The sequence below is a fragment of the Stenella coeruleoalba genome (genome assembly GCF_951394435.1).
Source record: "Stenella coeruleoalba genome assembly, chromosome: 17".
Classification (NCBI taxonomy): Eukaryota; Metazoa; Chordata; class Mammalia; order Artiodactyla; family Delphinidae; genus Stenella; species Stenella coeruleoalba.
Genome location: NC_137163.1, coordinates 23384705 through 23402460, shown reverse-complemented (window position 1 = coordinate 23402460; position 17756 = coordinate 23384705). Strand labels below are relative to the sequence as shown.

At 34.4% G+C, this 17756-nt stretch overlaps 1 protein-coding gene across 1 annotated transcript in view; it reads left to right on the top strand.

Moving 5' to 3' along the window:
- LOC307176065 (uncharacterized protein) overlaps positions 1 to 17756 on the top strand; it is a gene marked incomplete at its 5' end in the record, with an annotated part of 522216 nt that overhangs the window by 80799 nt on the left and 423661 nt on the right. The gene's annotated exons all lie outside the window — the stretch shown is intronic.

Sequence of the window (17756 nt, the reverse complement as noted above, 5' to 3'; positions counted from 1 at the left end):
GTAGTTTGTTAAAATATTAGAAAATATAATTTTTGAATAAAAATTCTTTGCTTGTATCTGAAACATGTTTCAGACTATTCTGTACTGAAGTGGAGATCAAATATGATTGACAAAGATTTTATTCAAATATTTTGTAAATGTTCAAGGAAATTATAACATCCAAGTTTAGATATTACATAGCCCAAATCTTCCTTCAGTCTTTCCTTATCTGTGGCAAAGGAATCATATAAAACGTTAATCACAGGGTTATCAGTCTTCCTGGCCTCCTAAAATATCATTTTTATTCTAAAAATTCTGAACCAGTAAAAATCAGAAAACGTCTGCTGGGTGGGTGGGGAATCTAATCTATGAGCAACTGGACAAGAACTAATACAAAATAATATTAAATGTAATGATGTTAATACTAAAAAAAACAAGAATATGCTATTTTTCAGATGGGGAAAACTTCATTTTTATGATAGAAGGAAACCCAACACCCAACTTACAAACTTTAAACTTTGAAAATGATAAATGTTCAGAGTTCAAGATATGCCCATCACAATATTTTAGATATACCTTCCATCTCAGGATAAATGTTAAGTATTAATTACTTACTGGCATGCTATATGAAATGTATCGAGAGCTAAAATCTATTGTACGTTGCTTTGTGAGAAAGTTTAATCTACCAAGAAAATAATGGTCTTCAGTGCATATTTAAAAGAGAGTTAAAAAAATTTGTTTTCCTGTGGACCTCTTCTTTTTATGTGGTAAAATTTTATTTCTAAATACATAGGCTTAAATACTGAAATTATTCAGCATCATCCTTCTTAGAAAGTAATAATTGTAGAATTACTGTTTACATTGTTATACCAGCATTTCTTATCATGACATATACAGAGGTCATTCATTACAATACTGATGGGTAAACTACAAATCTGATAGTTCTTCCTAGGGTTCTATCAATATTACATTCATTGCATACATATAAATTAAAAACTTCATACGAAAGAAGCGGAAGTAGGTAAAATACTTAAGATTGTGAAAACATGTACAGTGTGAGTGCTAAAATAATTTTCATGGCACAGTTAGTTTTAAAACATGTCTAAAGTGTTTAACAAAACTGCTAGCTCCTTGTCTACTGAAGATTTTAAAAGACTTTGAAATCCTAAATAATATTGTCTGGAAATACTTAGTATATTATAATTTGTGGTTATTAAAGTTATTAAAGTGATGTCTTCTTCCCCATGGCTGTGTATCTTCCTATTTCTATGTGTTATTCCTGAAAATAGTTTTTTCCGTTGGCTTAGGTAACTCCTCCCATTTATTTTCTGCAGTTTGTCAGGGTTTCTCAGGATCTCTGAGCATACATTCATTTCTGCTGGTTGGAAGCTTTCCAAGAAACTATATACATATACATATATATATGTATATGTATATATATATATGCACACACATACAAACATATATAATTTTAATTGAATATCAAAATTGTTTCTGCTTATATATTCGCCTAATAGTAGTAGTACTATCACATAGCAGGGAATTTAAAATGAAGCTTTTAGAAGGACCAACTCTATGTCTAGTTTCATGACAGATTTATACACAAAGATTTGTTCACTAAAATAACAAAGTGAGGAAGATAAGCCCTTCATGAATGAAGATGTAAAACTTTTAATGCTAAGTATTCAAACCATGTAAGATTTCTTATATAGAAAACATACTCAGTCTGTAAATAATGTGACTTGCTATACAGGTTCTAAAAGACTTTACTGATCATTACCCATTTAATAATCATGGGTTTGAAGGAAACAATGTGACCAGTAACCTTAAGTTGCAAAATATAGATAATTAGTAGATTAACAGGATTTTCCTTTTCATTTTTCTATAGCTTCATCTAAGTACAATTTTTGTTGATTTATAGAACATTTTATTTGCTTAAATTATTATGCAATAATTGATTAAACTATTCTCACATATTTATATAAAACTTAATAATTTAGCTATCTCCATGTAACTTGAATATTAAATACTTGAAATTCATGGATTTTTCCATAAAACTGTTTTAGCTTAGATAGGAAGTTACTTGCTGGAAATGTGGTATAAATGAAAACAATGGGCATTTTAAAAATAAACTCTGTTGCATTTTTAATCCTTTTACTAGTTTAAGAAAATGACAATATAAAATAAACACATCATCCAGAATATCAAAAAGAGTTCATAGTACCTTCTTGACAACATGAAACACATGTAGTTACTATTTTTAGCAGTACTAAGTAGCTGACTACACAATGAGATAAAATTACATGAAATGTCTCTTCCACTGATTTGTACAGGGCTTGAAATTGACTTATTCAAAATATATTTATAAACTCTTAGCTAATTTAGCTAAGAGGAAATCTAAGGAAAATGGAATCAAAGCTAATCAGGAAAAAAGAGCATCTTCCCACACTATACTCACATTATACTTTTGATTTGCATTTCTCTAATAGTGCTGCTATGAACATTGCGGTGCATGTATATTTTCAAATTATGGTGTTTTCCAGATATATGCCCAGAGGTGGAATTGCTGGATCACATGGAAACTCTATTTTAGTTTTTTGAGGAACCTCCATACTGTTTTCCATTGTGGATGCACCAATTTACCTTCCCACCAACAGTGTAGGAGGGTTCCCTTTTCTCCACACCCTCTCCAGAATTTGATATTTGTAGATTTTTCAATGATGGCCATTCTGACCAGTGTGAAGTGGTACCTCATTGAGCTTTTGATTTGCATTTCTCTAATAATTAGCGATGTTGAGCATCTTTTCATGTGCCTGTTGGCCATCTGTATGTCTTCTTTGGAGAAATGTCTATTGAGGTCTTCTGCCCATTTTTTGATTGAGTTTGTTGTTGTTGTTGTTGAGTTGTATGAGCTGTAAGTATATTTTGGAGATTAAGCCTTTGTCAGTCCCATCATTTGCAAATATTTTCTCCCATTCTGTAGGTTGTTTTTGTTTTGTTTTGTTTATGGTTTCCTTTGCTGTGCAAAACTTAAGATTTTGGTTGGGTCCCATTTGTTCATTTTTGTTTTTATTTCTATTGCCTTGGGAGACTGACCTAGGAAAATATCAGTAAGATTTACGTCAGAGAATGTTTTGCCTATGTTTTCTTCTAGGACTTTTATGGTGTTATATCTTATATTTAAGTTTTTAAGCCATTTTGAGTTTATTTTTGTATATAGTGTGAGGGTGTGTTCTAACTTCATTGATTTACATGTGGCTGTCCAGCATTCCCAACACCACTTGCTGAAGAGATTGTATTGTCTCCATTGTATATTCTTGCCTCCTTTGTCAAAGATTAATTGACCATTGGTTTATCGGTTTACTTCTGGGCTCTCTATTCTGTTCCATTGAACCATATGTCTGTTTTTGTGCCAGAACCATGCTATTTTGATTACTGTAGCTTCGCAGTATTGTCTGAAGTCTGGGAGGGTTACACCTCCAGCTTTGTTCTTTTTCCTCAGGATTGCTTTGACAATTCTGGGTCTTTTATGGTTCCATATACATTTTAGGATTATTTATTCTAGTTCTGTGAAAAATGTCATGGGTAATTTGATAGGGATCACATGAAATCTTTAGATTGCTTTGGGTAGTATGGCCATTTTCATAATATTAAGTCTATCAATCCACAAGAATGAGATATCTTTCTATTTCTTTGAATCATCTTCTTTTGATTGGAGCATTTACCCCGTTGACACTTAAGGTAATTATTGATAGATATGCATTTATTGCCATTTTAAACCTCGTCTTCCAGTTGATTTTGTATTTCTTCTTTGTTCCTTTCTTTTTCTTTTGTGGTTTGCTGGTTTTATTTTGTAGTATGCTTGTGTTCTTCTTGGTTTCTGTGAATCTTTTGTATGTTTCTGATTTTTGGTTACCTTGTTTTTCAAATATATTAACCCATTCCTATATCTACTTGCTTTAGACTGGTAGTCATATAGGCTCAAACACATTTTTTTCTTTTTTTAACATCTTTATTGGAGTATAATTGCTTTACAATGGTGTGTTAGTTTCTGCTTTATAACACAGTGAATCCGTTATACATATACATATGTTTCCATATCTCCTCTCATGCGTCTCCCTCCCTACCACCCTCCCTATTGCACCCCTCTAGGTGGTCACAAACCACCTAGCTGATCTCCCTGTGCTATGCAGCTGCTTCCCACTAGCTATCTATTTTATGTTTGGTAGTTTATATATGTCCATGCCACTCTCTCATTTTGTCACAGTTTACCCTTCCCCCTCCCCATATCCTCAAGTCCATGCTCTAGTAGGTCTGTGTCTTTATTCCCATGTTACCCTTAGTTTCCTCATGACTTTTTTTTTTTCTTAGATTCCATATATATGTGTTAGCATACGGTATTTGTTTTTCTTTTTCTGACTTACTTCACTCTGTATGACAGACTCTAGGTCCATCCACCTCACTACAAATAACTCAATTTTGTTTCTTTTTATGGCTGAGTAATATTCCATTGTATATATGTACCACATCTTCTTTATCCATTCATCTGTTGGTGGACACTGAGGTTGCTTCCATGTCCTGGCTATTGTAAATAGAGCTGCAATGAACATTGTGGTACATGACTCTTTTTGAATTATGGTTTTCTCAGGGTGTATGCCCAGTAGTGGGATTGCTGGATCGTATAGTAGTTCTATTTGTAGTTTTTTATGGAACCTCCATACTGTTCTCCATAGTGGCTGTATCAATTTACATTCCCACCAACAGTGCAAGAGTGTTCCCTTTTCTCCACACCCTCTCCAGCATTTATTGTTTCTAGATTTTTTGTTGATGGCCATTCTGACCGGTGTGAGATGATATCTCATTGCGGTTTTGATTTGCATTTCTCTAATGATTAATGATGTTGAGCATTCTTTCATGTGTTTGTTGGCCATCTGTATATCTTCTTTGGAGAAATGTCTATTTAGGTCTTCTGTCCATTTTTGGATTAGGTTGTTTGTTTTTTTGTTATTGAGCTGCATGAGCTGCTTGTAAATTTTGGAGATTAATCCTTTGTCAGTTGCTTCATTTGCAAATATTTTCTCCCATTCTGAGTGTTGTCTTTTGGTCTTGTTTATGGTTTCCTTTGCTGTGCAAGAGCTTTTAAGTTTCATTAGGTCCCATTTGTTTATTTTTGTTTTTGATTTCCATTTCTGTAGGAGGTGGGTCAAAAAGGATCTTGCTGTGATTTATGTCATAGAGTGTTCTGCCTATGTTTTCCTCTAAGAGTTTGATAGTGTCTGACCTTACATTTAGGTCTTTAATCCATTTTGAATTTATTTTTGTGTATGGTGTTAGGGACTGTTCTAATTTCATACTTTTGCATGTAGCTGTCCAGTTTTCCCAGCACCAGTTATTGAAGAAGCTGTCTTTTCTCCACTGTATATTCTTGCCTCCTTTATCAAAGATAAGGTGACCATATGTGCTTGGGTTTATCTCTGGGCTTTCTTTCCTGTTCCATTGATCTATATTTCTGTTTTTGTGCCAGTACCATACTGTCTTGATTACTGTAGCTTTGTAGTATAGTCTGAAGTCAGGGAGCCTGATTCCTCCAGCTCCATTTTTCGTTCTAAAGATTGTTTTGGGTATTCAGGGTCTTTTGTGTTTCCATACAAATCGTCAAACAATTTTTTTAAAACAATCTACATTTTCTTGCTCTCCTCCATCACATTTTATAATTTTTGATGTCCCTTTTACACCTTCAAGTTTATCCTTTTGCTGTTTATTGTAGTTATCATCACTTTCACCATAACATTTTTGATTTTTTTTTGAACTGCATACTGGCTTATTTAAGTCATTTACTTTTCAGTTGTGGTGCTGTATTCTTTTAATTTTTGCTTGTCTGCGAAATTGTTTCTCTCTCCTTCTATTTTAAATGATAATCTTGCTGGGTGGAGTATCCTAAATTTCAGGTTTTTCCCTTTCAGGACTTTGAATATATCTTGCCTCTTCCTGCTGGCCTGCAAGCTCTATTTGTGTAGAGAATCAGCTGATAGCCTTATGGAGTTTCCCTTGTAATTAACACTTTGTTTTTCTCTTGCTGCTTTTAGAATCCTCTCTTTAACTTTTGGCATTTTAATTATAATATGTCTAGGTATAGGTCTCTTTCGGTTCATCCAATTTGGGGCCCTCTGTGAATCCTGTACCCGGATATTTGTTTCCATTTTTAGGTTTGGTAAATTTTCATCCATAATTTTTTCAAATACCTTTTTGATACCCTTTTCTCTTTCTTCTTCTGGGATCCCTATTATGTGTCAGTTGGGATGCTTTATATTATCCCACAGGTCTCATATATTGCTTTCATTTTTTTTTTCACTTGCCTTTCTGTCTGCTGCCCTGATTGATTGATTTCCATTATTCTATCTTCCAGATCACTTATTCTTCCAAAACCCATATTTTAAAATATACTACTCTGTTAACTTTGATGAACAGCCTAGATTAGGAATAAATATAATAGTAGAAAATATCCTCAATAGCATTTATATAACATTAATATTAATTATAATATTACAAGAGAGTAAAAACTTACCTGACATGGTTACAACTTCAATGTCAGGGCATGTTGTAAAAACTGCTGAGTTTAGTCTTGCAACAATGTGTGCTGTCCCTTTCAAAACTAGATGTTTCCTGTAGAAGCCAAGTGTATGCAATACAATGCCAGTGTGTTAGGGAGTGTAACCCAGGAATTCTTCTGGAAATTAGGTGGCACGGAAAGGAATTGGAAGTTTATACTTAAACTAAATTAAAGGACATAGTTGTTTTATATTTCAGCATTTACTAGAAAGAGAAAAAGGAACCTATATACTCCTTATGCCAAGACAGGTTTCCTGGAAGAGTATAGTTTTTAGGGGCTGGCAGTCAGGAAAGCACTAAAAGTGCTGGGGGGATGGGGGCCACCTGCTACTAGAAATTATAAAGTTGGCCAGAGCGTAGAAACAACGGTAGTGATTAGAACATTTAGTTGACATTGGAACATTTACTTCAATGTCAATGAGTGAAGATAATTATTTGCAAAGTTCTTGGGTTGCAGTAGGAGCCACACATTCTCCAAACTAAGAATTTCTCAGGGTTGGAAGCAGCAGTTATTGGTTAAACACTATTTTATTGAATGAGACTGTTAAGTACATTGAAAAACATTCAGCATGTTTGGATCTTGCCCCACCTTTCAAGCACAGATTCTTAAGTCGGGGCTTAAATGTTAAGTGTTTGTGTAAAGCTTGTATTCTATGAATTCTGTTTTCCTTCCCTGCCCAAATCTCACCAGTTATAAACTATTCTATACTCCCCCAATATTTAATCTCTTTTCTCTTTACACTTCCTGTCAGTCAATCCCATTTCATCCTTGTGCACATTTGCAAAGCCTCAGCAAGCACGCACATGAAAGTGACACTCACATGTGCACGCGAAGTCCTGAATTCTCACAAAAAGAAATTAAAGAAGAAAACAGGGTTTTGTAAAACTCATTGGAAACATAAATGGGAAACAGTGAAACCCAGTTTGTATTCTCCAATCTTTATTTGCTATATACTCTTCTGAACTTGTTAAAAATATTATATTCTATTTTCCCATAGCAATTATGTTATCCCATAATCATCCCAGCATATTGAGAGTCTTGAGGAATATAACAATAAATTCCCCCAAATTATAAAATATTATATATGTGTCAGAGTTAATAATGTGTTTACAGCTAAAGATGCCCATATTTTAGCTATTTATTAGGTCACTATGCTTTTGATTTCATATCTCACTAGTAAATGATTTCTTGTGTCTACTTTATTGGTCCTGTCAGCCCAAACAGAATTTCTGCCTATGAATGATAAAGAAGAAATGAAGATTGTAGTTCTTATTCACTGCAGTTACTCTTACAGTATGCTTAATATAGTATTCAAATATGCAGCAAGCCTAGCGTCCCTCAGCTATTCTCAGGTTCAATTCCTTTGCTGAATCAAATGCTTTCTCCCAACCTTTCAACCTCTTTCCTCCTCTGCAGTAACAATCTCTGTTCCATTGGACAGTGATCTGTTGTTTATATGCCAGATTTTTTAAGCTATGGATTTATAGCTGGATGGTTCAGGGAACTTCAAGCAACAGCTTGATCAGTAAAACACGTAGTCATGCTTCAATTGTGCTTTGCTCTCTTGGTAACAGGCCAGATTTAAAAACAAAAAGGAATGGGAAAATATAAATGATTACCTAGGATAGGTTACATAGTACTTTAGGATATAGAGACTGCAGCAGTGTGCAATTTGAAATTCACAGTAATGAACATCTCACTTTGTGAGACTTTGCTATTATGGATAGACTATGCTATAACAGAGAATAGAGGAGGGGATCTAAAAATAGTTCATTGCATTGTGTTGCTATCTATGGGCAATTCTGCTGTATAAAACTTCTGCCACTCTGTCTGTGGAAACCAGTTAGACATAGGAAGCTTTTTGGATGGTACACACAAATCTAGCTAGCCTCATTTCTTTTTAAAAGGCATAAGAAGAAGAAAGGAGTGAAAAGACATTTGGAGTTTCTGCGTGTGGATGACAAGTAGCCCAGAAGCTAAGTGAAAAGACCCAGTTCCAGCAATTATTGTTGTTGAAATTTAATGCATATAAGTGCACTCTTAATACATTTATTTTCTTTTTTTGTATTTAATAACATTTTTTAAAGAAAATGAGTCAAAATTATTGTATCATACAAAAACAATCACTGAAGTTTCCTACTCTCTTGGAAAAACAAAAGGAAATATGTATCTTCTCTCTATTCAGACACCTGAGTTTTTTTAAATAATTAAATGTAAGCATTTTAAATGCAAACCCTATTTTCAAAAGGTTTATGATTGCCTGTTAAAAATCAGCACCAAGCTAGAATTTAGCACAATGAGTGTTTGTTGGAGGGCAGTGACATTTCAAATGCATTTTTCTTTAGTATATTATGGACTCAATTTCCAAGATATTGGCTATTTAATTTCAGAACAATTCAGTGCCTTCCAAGATCTCCATCCCTGCTGCCCTTCATAAGTATACTCTAGCCTGTGTAGAGTGTTCCAATACACAGATTTAGGGAATTCTGAGAAATTTTAGCAGAATGAAGAGAGAAGAAGAGCAACTTATTATGAAAAGCTGCTGGTTCAGTGAGCTAAATCATATTCTTGTATTGGAGAGTATAGGATTTTCGAAAAAAAATTGGAAAACTTTAGCAATTTCCATTTTATGATGTGGTCAAAATGTTACAGTTCATAATTTTCAGGTAAACTTATTTCAGATACACCCATGCAAAATAAACAGGGAAAATAGTGGTCAATGTATTGTGTTCAATGTCTTGTACCTCAGTTGAAGGACATAATTAAAGGCAGAAAGGAGAAAAGAATGGCCAAAGAGAGTAAAAAATGCACCACAGTTTTATGACAATAGGAGCACTGAATTGGGAGTCAGCACATGGGGATTTGAGTTATTAATCCATAACTTCCCTTCTTTAGGTCTTGGTGTCTTCAACTGTGAATTAAGGAATTTAGAACCCTTATTCCTACTAAGTTTTACCCAGAAATTTAGTTATTCAATCCTAAGGAATATCTATTTTTCTTTCCTTTTCCTTTATAAATTCTAAATTAAAACCCTCTAGCCTTATGACCAATTAAAAATTTTATATTTATGAAATAGAGCCATAGGAACTAAAAAGGACTGATCTCATCAATTAGCCTTCAATTTCCTGTTTTTCAAGCATATGAATTATAATTTACAAGATTAAGACGAATGGTGAGACTTCCATGATATTGAGGGATAACGAGGAAAATAAAAATGAAAAGTGCTATTTTTTAAATAATAGCAAAAGTGTGTAATTAAAATAATTTTTCCTCTGGCATTCTGAAAGATATATAAAAGGTTCAGAAAAGGTTATTTTCACATAAAATGAATGTGGTGGAATCATGGGCACTTGAGACTTTTAAACCCAGACAGCCTACAATCATGCCTACAGTCATTTTTGGCTGTTCTTTTTGATTTCATTCATAATGTTTCCCAGTTAATAATTATGGATTATGTTACTCTCATTAAATATATCTATAATCTTACTTGATTGTCTCAATTCTCTCTATTAAGTATACTGTGGTTTTTCTAGTAAGAATTTAATACAATTTTCCTGTCTGTATACAGCATTTGGTCAATTTGTTGAGAAGACCTAGCCTGTTAAATCTGTTTTCCTCACCATCGCCTCAAAATCGCCACATGTCTGCCTTTTGCAGATGGAATCACTGTAGCAAACAGAAAGGTGGAGTTTGGCCTTTTGCTGGGTTTGATGTGGTTCTTTCTTTCAGGACAAGACGTTTCCTATAAAGGGATTTTTTTTTTTTTTTACTGTTTTGCTAATGTTTATTTTCTGAGTCTCTCTTTGTTTATATTAAAATAAAGTTTGAGAGGAAACAAACCTTCTGAAGGCCAAAAAATTCTGTAAACATAATATAACAAAGCATATTTTTATTTTCCATGAGCACTAACTGGTTACTTAGTAGCAAATTGGTCAGTGTGCTGTTCCAAGTAGTTTCTGATTTTGCCAAAGTGATTAAAGTACCAGACCTATATCAGAGGTTATATTCTCTTCTTTCTGTGCTGGAAGTGGGTCTGCAGGTCAAAATGTAATAAAAATATATACTGCATCATCTAAAATTTGAGAAGGTGCTATGTTGCAGATGATAGAGGCTTATTTAAGGACTTATTAAATTGAGGTGCAAATTAGTTTAAAAAGTAGATGAATAGCTTTGGTGGACACCCCTCTGTCAATTTGGCACTACTCTTGAGTTATATTAATTTTGTGGCAAGTGGTAAATATGATGAAAGGAAGTTACAGGTAAGGGAATAACACACAGGTACTAAGGGCAAGAGAATGTGGCAAATACGGATTTGTTGATGAATTTAAAAGCTCAGAAATTATAACAGCTACAGCATTTAATAAAAGTTTAAAATATAAGTCAATATTTATTGAATACTCTTATATGAAATGATATTGATTATGGTGTTCTTGTGCCTTCATATCATATTTATAATGTGTAGCATTAAGCAAGTCAATAATTTCATGATACCTTTTATATTTTTTCACAGTCTCATTAATTAAAAATATGCAAGTAAGGTTTCAGTTCTGTGAAGTAAAGAGCTTGTATATTGCATGCAGAAGAACATGTTATAGGTTAGGTACTTGGATCTATATAAAGAAAGAAAGAAGGCCAGAGAAGGAATAAATCAAGGTAAAATAGAATCCTTTATTTTCTTAACGGATTTAAAAGATAACTGTCTAGTTAAAGTAATAATTGTAAAAATGCATTGCATTGCAATAGCATTTGTTCAGGTGAAATGAATGACAGCAATGCCACAATACATGGGCAAGAGGAATTGGGGATATTTTATTCTTAGTTTCCTGAAATTCAGGTGAAATGACAGTGTTATTTGTAGGTTGATTTACAGTAGTTATATAGTGAACTCTAGGGCATGTAGTAAAAATTTAATAATAATTGGTATGCTAAGAAAGAACATAAAAAGGGACCATTTAAAATGCTCAATTTACACCAAAAAAGGCAGAAATATTGGCAAACATAAGGGATATCAATGTATTAATAATCACTATAAATGTGAATGGTGCAAATATAATTAAAATTTATAATTTGTCAGATTGAATTAACAAAGAAGAACCAATTACCATTGGCCCTCCATATTCATGGATTCCTGCCACCACGGATTCAGTGAACCACAGGTGGATCCATGGTTACGGAGGGGCAACTGTATTAGGCCATTTTATGTAAGGGACTGGAGCATGGGTGGATTTTGATATCCACGGAGAGTCCTGGAGCCAATCCTCCCCACAGATGGGGAGGGGTGACTGTGTATTTTGTCTACAGAGATCTGTTTTAGATATATATACTCATATAAGTTAAAAGTAACCTATAAGTACATTAGAGGCTTTCTCTAATTTGGGAAGTAATTCCACCTTCCACCAAGTAGCCCTCTTTCTATCCCAAAAATTTGCCAAGTTCTGTCACACATCGAGGAATTTTAATATATTGGTTCTTCTCTCTGTAATCTAATCCCTTTGCCTTTCTCATTGGCCATATCCTTCTCATCCATCTTGTTTCCTCTACACTATTCAATTATATAATTTTAACTGTATTTTTTTTTAATTAATAATTTATTTTTGGCTGTGTTGTGTCGTTGTTTCTGTGCGAGGGCTTTCTCTACTTGCGGCAAGCGGGAGCCACTCTTCATCGCGGTGCATGGGCCTCTCACTATCGCGGCCTCTCTTGCTGCGGAGCACGGGCTCCAGACGCGCAGGCTCAGTAGTTGTGGCTCACGGGCCCAGTTGCTCCGCGGCATGTGGGATCCTCCCAGACTAGGGCTCGAACCCGTGTCCCCTGCATTGGCAGGCAGACTCTCAACCACTGCAACACCAGGGAAGCCCCTGTATTTTGTTTGTTGATTAAACTGGTGTGTCTTATCTCTTTCAGTAGACATAAGCTCCATGAGAGCAAGGAGTAGGTTTGTCTTTCTCACTGATGTAATTCCAGAAATTAGATTAAGTGCTTACCATTATTAGTTCAAGATAGATGTGAATTGAATAAATTACTTGCTAAATGAATTAAAAAAACAATTTTTAGTGCATTCATGACTAATATGGCTTAATATATTAATCCCTTTATTTTGCCTTAACAAAAACAATGACCAAAAAAACGACTGTGAACAGGCAGAATGGGGAAGAAGATTGGGGAGATACACGGAGATGGCTTTTCCCATAATCACACACACACAAAAGAGATTGCTTCATCCTCCTGCAACAGAAACCTCAAAGTCCAGGTGCGATGCTGGTATAAATTAGGCCTAAATTATGTAAAGAGAGAAAGTTCTCAGGTTCTTTGTTCTTAAAGGACCCTTAGCTGGGACATACATGAGAAGCCAGAGCCCACTGAATGGGAGTGCTATTAACCATGGAACTATTGACTCACACACAACAAAGGTATTTCATAAACAGAAGTGACATTAAATTTGGATTTCCATCTCTGTGGGACATAAAGGAATGAAGAAGAAATATTTCTCTTTGATTTCCCTTGCACACTACGGGAAATACAGTTGTGTTTGTCACGTGGTTATAACCATGAAGAGGAAGTCAGGTCTGCTCTCCCCCCTGCTGTTCACCACTTCAGGATCTAAGTAACCATGACAGCATTTATTCATCCTCAAAGCTTTGAAGAGAATTTGAGATGAAGGTTGAGGAGAAAACCCAAATGTTCTTTTAAAAGTTAGAATTCACAAGGAAGGAAAAAAGACCTATTCATAAGAGAGACTGTTTTGGGTGAAATGCAATAAATTCCATACTCATAAGAGTTAATGTTTTAGTTTTTTAAAATAATTGTCAACAAAAGCTCTTATGCTTAAAATCAATACTGTAGAAGTTACACAGAATTCATGTTTATTGACTATCAGGAATCAGGGCAAGGATATTCAAGCTAACATGAGTGCATGGGGGTGCCAAGGAAAACATGGTTTTGATGGTAAGGAAAATAATCACAGTGTTTAGGTAACAAGGATAATATATGTCTTTTGCATAGCCTGGACATACTAGAAATATAATAAGAGCTGTTTTTTGATAAAAGAATTTAATGGCTCAGAATCTAATGTTTTGCCTTGTATGCTGGCCATTTACTCAAGGTACGATTTTTTAATACTTAAATTCAAGGAGTAAAAATACTATATTTTCAACAAGAAACAATCAGTGTGTTGTGTACCACATTTTACTTCTTACACTCTAAAGTGTGTCTGTGATATCCAGGGATCAGCAATCATTTAAAAAACCTTTTGTGAATGCATAGAAGTTCACAGATACAGTGTCATAGATAATCTATTCTGGGCTACTGGCTTTACAGAATGAGTCATGATTATAATAGGAAAGTTGATGAAATTTGCATGTAAATTGATAATTCGTGAAACATTCATTTTTCACGTTTCATACATGATTCATTTTTCGGGGCAAAATATATATTAAAGGAGACTCCTATTTTAAGGCGATTCTTATATAATTTTGCACAACAACATTCACAAAATCTTTCTTTTGAAATCAATATAGTACAATCTCATACGAAATGAGAAACTTCCAACACCACTGAAATACAGATGAAAGATAAATGCTCACATTCACAACACCTATTACTGACATATATCTACTATGGATTTAATATGTATTGAGTCGAAATATCATACATACAAATGTAAAATTATTTGTGTACTTTCAAAGTTCTCAGATTTTTACCAGTTTTTGCAATATATATACATATATATATGTTGCAATATATATACATACATATATATACATATATTTTTTTTTACCAGTTGTTGCTATATATACATATATATATATATATATATATAAAACAAGTATCTTGCTTGCTTTAATATAGTAAGTTACACACTGTTTTATTGGCCATACACATAAAAATGTGTGGACTAAAAAATCAACTTTAGACAAGCCTTTTAGATAGCCTCATCCACCAGAGGGCAGACAGAAGAAAGAACAACTATAATCTTGCAGCCTGTGGAATGAAAACCACATTCACAGAAAGACAAAATGAAAAGGCAGAGGACTTAGTGCAAAATGAAGGAACAAGATAAAACCACTGAAAAACAACTAAATGAAGTGGAGATAGGCAACCTTCCAGAAAAAGAATTCAGAATAATGATAGTGAAGATGATCCGGGACTTCAGAAAAAGAATGGAGGCAAAGATCAAGAAGAAGCAAGAAATGTTTAACAAAGACATAGAAGAATTAAAGAAACAAACAAACAGATGAACAATACAATAACTGAAATGAAAACTACACTAGAAGGAATCAATAGCAGAATAACTGAGGCAGAAGAACGGAGAAGTGACCTGGAAGACAGAATGGTGGAATTCACTGCTGTGGAACAGAATAAAGACAAAAGAATGAAAAGAAATGAAGACAGCCTAAGAGACCTCTGGGACAACATTAAACGCAATAACATTCACATTATAGGGGTCCCAGAAGGAGAAGAGAGAGAGAAGGGACCCGAGAAAATATTTGAAGAAATTATAGTCGAAAACTTGCCTAACATGGGAAAGGAAATAGTCACCCAAGTCCAGGAAGCACAGAGAGTCCCATACAGGATAAACCCAAGGAGAAATATGCTGAGACACATAGTAATCAAACTGGCAAAAATTAAAGAAAAATTACTGAAAGCAACAAGGGAAAAATGACAACATACAAGGGGACTCCCATAAAGTTAACAGGTGATTTCTCAGCAGAAACTCTACAAGCCAGAAGAAAGTGCCATGATATATTTAAAGTGATGAAAGGGAAGAACCTATGACCATGAGTACTCTACCCAGCAAGGAGCTCATACAAATTCGATGGAGAAATCAAAAGCTTTACAGGCAAGCAAAAGCTAAGAGAATTCAGCACCACCAAACCAGTTCTACAACAAATGCTAAAGGAATTTCTCTAAGTGGGAAACACGAGAGAAGAAAAGGACCTACAAAAAAACCCCCATAACAATGAAGAAAATGGTAATAGGAACATACATATCGATAATTACCTTAAATGTGAATGGATTAAATGCTCCAACAAAAACACACAGGCTTGCTGAATGGATACAAAAACAAGACCCATCTATATGCTGTCCACAGGAGACCCAGTTCAGACCTATGGACATATACAGACTGAAAGTGATGGGATGGAAAAAGATATTCCATGCAAATGGAAATCAAAAGAAAGCTGGAGTAACAATACTCATATCAGATAAAATAGACTTTAAAACAAAGAATGTTACAAGAGACAAGGAAGGACACTACATACTGATCAAGAGATCAATCCAAGAAAAAGATATAACAATTATAAATATATATGCACCCAATATAGGAGCACCTCAATACATAAGGCAACTGGTAACAGCTATAAAAGAGGAAATCGACAGTAACACAATAATAGTGGGGGACTTCAACACCCTATTTACACCAAGGGACATATCATCCAAACAGAAAACTAATAACAAAACACAAGCTTTAAAAGACACAATAGACCAGATAGATTTAACTGATATTTACAGGACATTCCATCCCAAAACAGCAGATTACACTTTCTTCTCAAGTGCACATGGAAAATTCTACATGATAGATCACATCTTGGGTCACAAATCAAGCCTCAGTAAATTTAAGAAAATTGAAATCATATCAAGCATCTTTTCTGACTATAATGCTCTGAGATTAGAAATCAATTACAGGGGAAAAAACGTATGAAACACAAACACATGGAGGCTAAACAATATGTTACTAAATAACCAAGAGATCACTGTAGAAATCAAAAAGGAAATTAAAAAATACCTATTGACAAATTACAATGAAAACACGTAGATCCAAAACCTATGGGATGCAGCAAAAGCAGTTCTAAGAGGGAAGTTTATAGCAGTACAAGCCTACCTCAAGAAACAAGAAAAATCTCAAACAATCTAACCGTACACCTAAAGGAACTAGAGAAAGAAGAACAAACAAAACCCAAAGTTAGTAGAAGGAAAGAAATCATAAAGATCAGAGCAGAAATAAATGAAATAGAAACAAAGAAAACAATACAAAGATCAATAAAACTAAAAGCTGGTTCTTTGAGAAGATAAACAAAATTCATAAACCATTAGCCAGACTCATCAAGAAAAAGAGGGAGAGGATTCAAATCAATAAAATTAGAAATGAAAAAGGAGAAGTTACAAAAGTCACCACAGAAATACAAAGCATCCTAAGAGCTACTCCAAGCAACTCTATGCCAGTAAAATGAACAAACTGAAAGAAATGGACAAATTCTTAGAAAGGTATAACCTTCCAAGACTGAAGCAGGAAGAAATAGAAAATATGAACAGAGCAATTACAAGTAATGAAATTGAAGCTGTGATTAAAAATCTTCCAACGGGGCTTACTTGGTGGTGCAGTGGTTGAGAGTCTGCCTGCCGATGCAGGGGACACGGGTTCATGCCCCGGTCTGGGAAGATCCCACATGCCACGGAGCAGCTAAGCCCATGAGCCATGGCCACTGAGCCTGCATGTCCGGAGCCTATGCTCCACAACGGGAGAGGCCACAACAGTGAGAGGCCCGCGTACCGCAAAACAAACAAACAAACAAACAAACAAACAAAAAAACCACATTCTGGAGTTATTATTAGAAAACATAATATATCTTTTAGAGAGATTGATGATTTCCATCATTTACATATATTTGGAGCCAGATACCTTATTTTTCTTATGATTTGTGTGAGAAATCTCAACCTTACAGATCTTACAAGTTCAAAGCACCTTATGTTAGCATTTGAAGTCTCCCCTGAGCAAATAATGGCAACCTAACAGAAAGATGAACCTGCACATCAGTGCAATATATTTTAACATACCACATTTTTAAACCTACCGATATTCTCCCTGGAAAGTACCTGAGAGTATGCATGGAATTATGTTCCATGGAAACATATTAGGAAAGCCAGAAGTTTCTATCAGTGGAATATGATTCTCTGAACATCAATAACTAGACACAAGTTTGAAATCCTGCACATAGACACTGACTTTGGGATATAGAGTTTCTTCTTAGAAGATGCACCTTGTGTTTCAAGCTATTAGATATGCTAAGATTGGACTATATTACTTTGCCTAACTGCTTCCTATTATATCAAAAAGTATTCTTTTTTTCAGGTGTATTTTTAATTGAAGTTACAGTTCTCTCTAAGAACT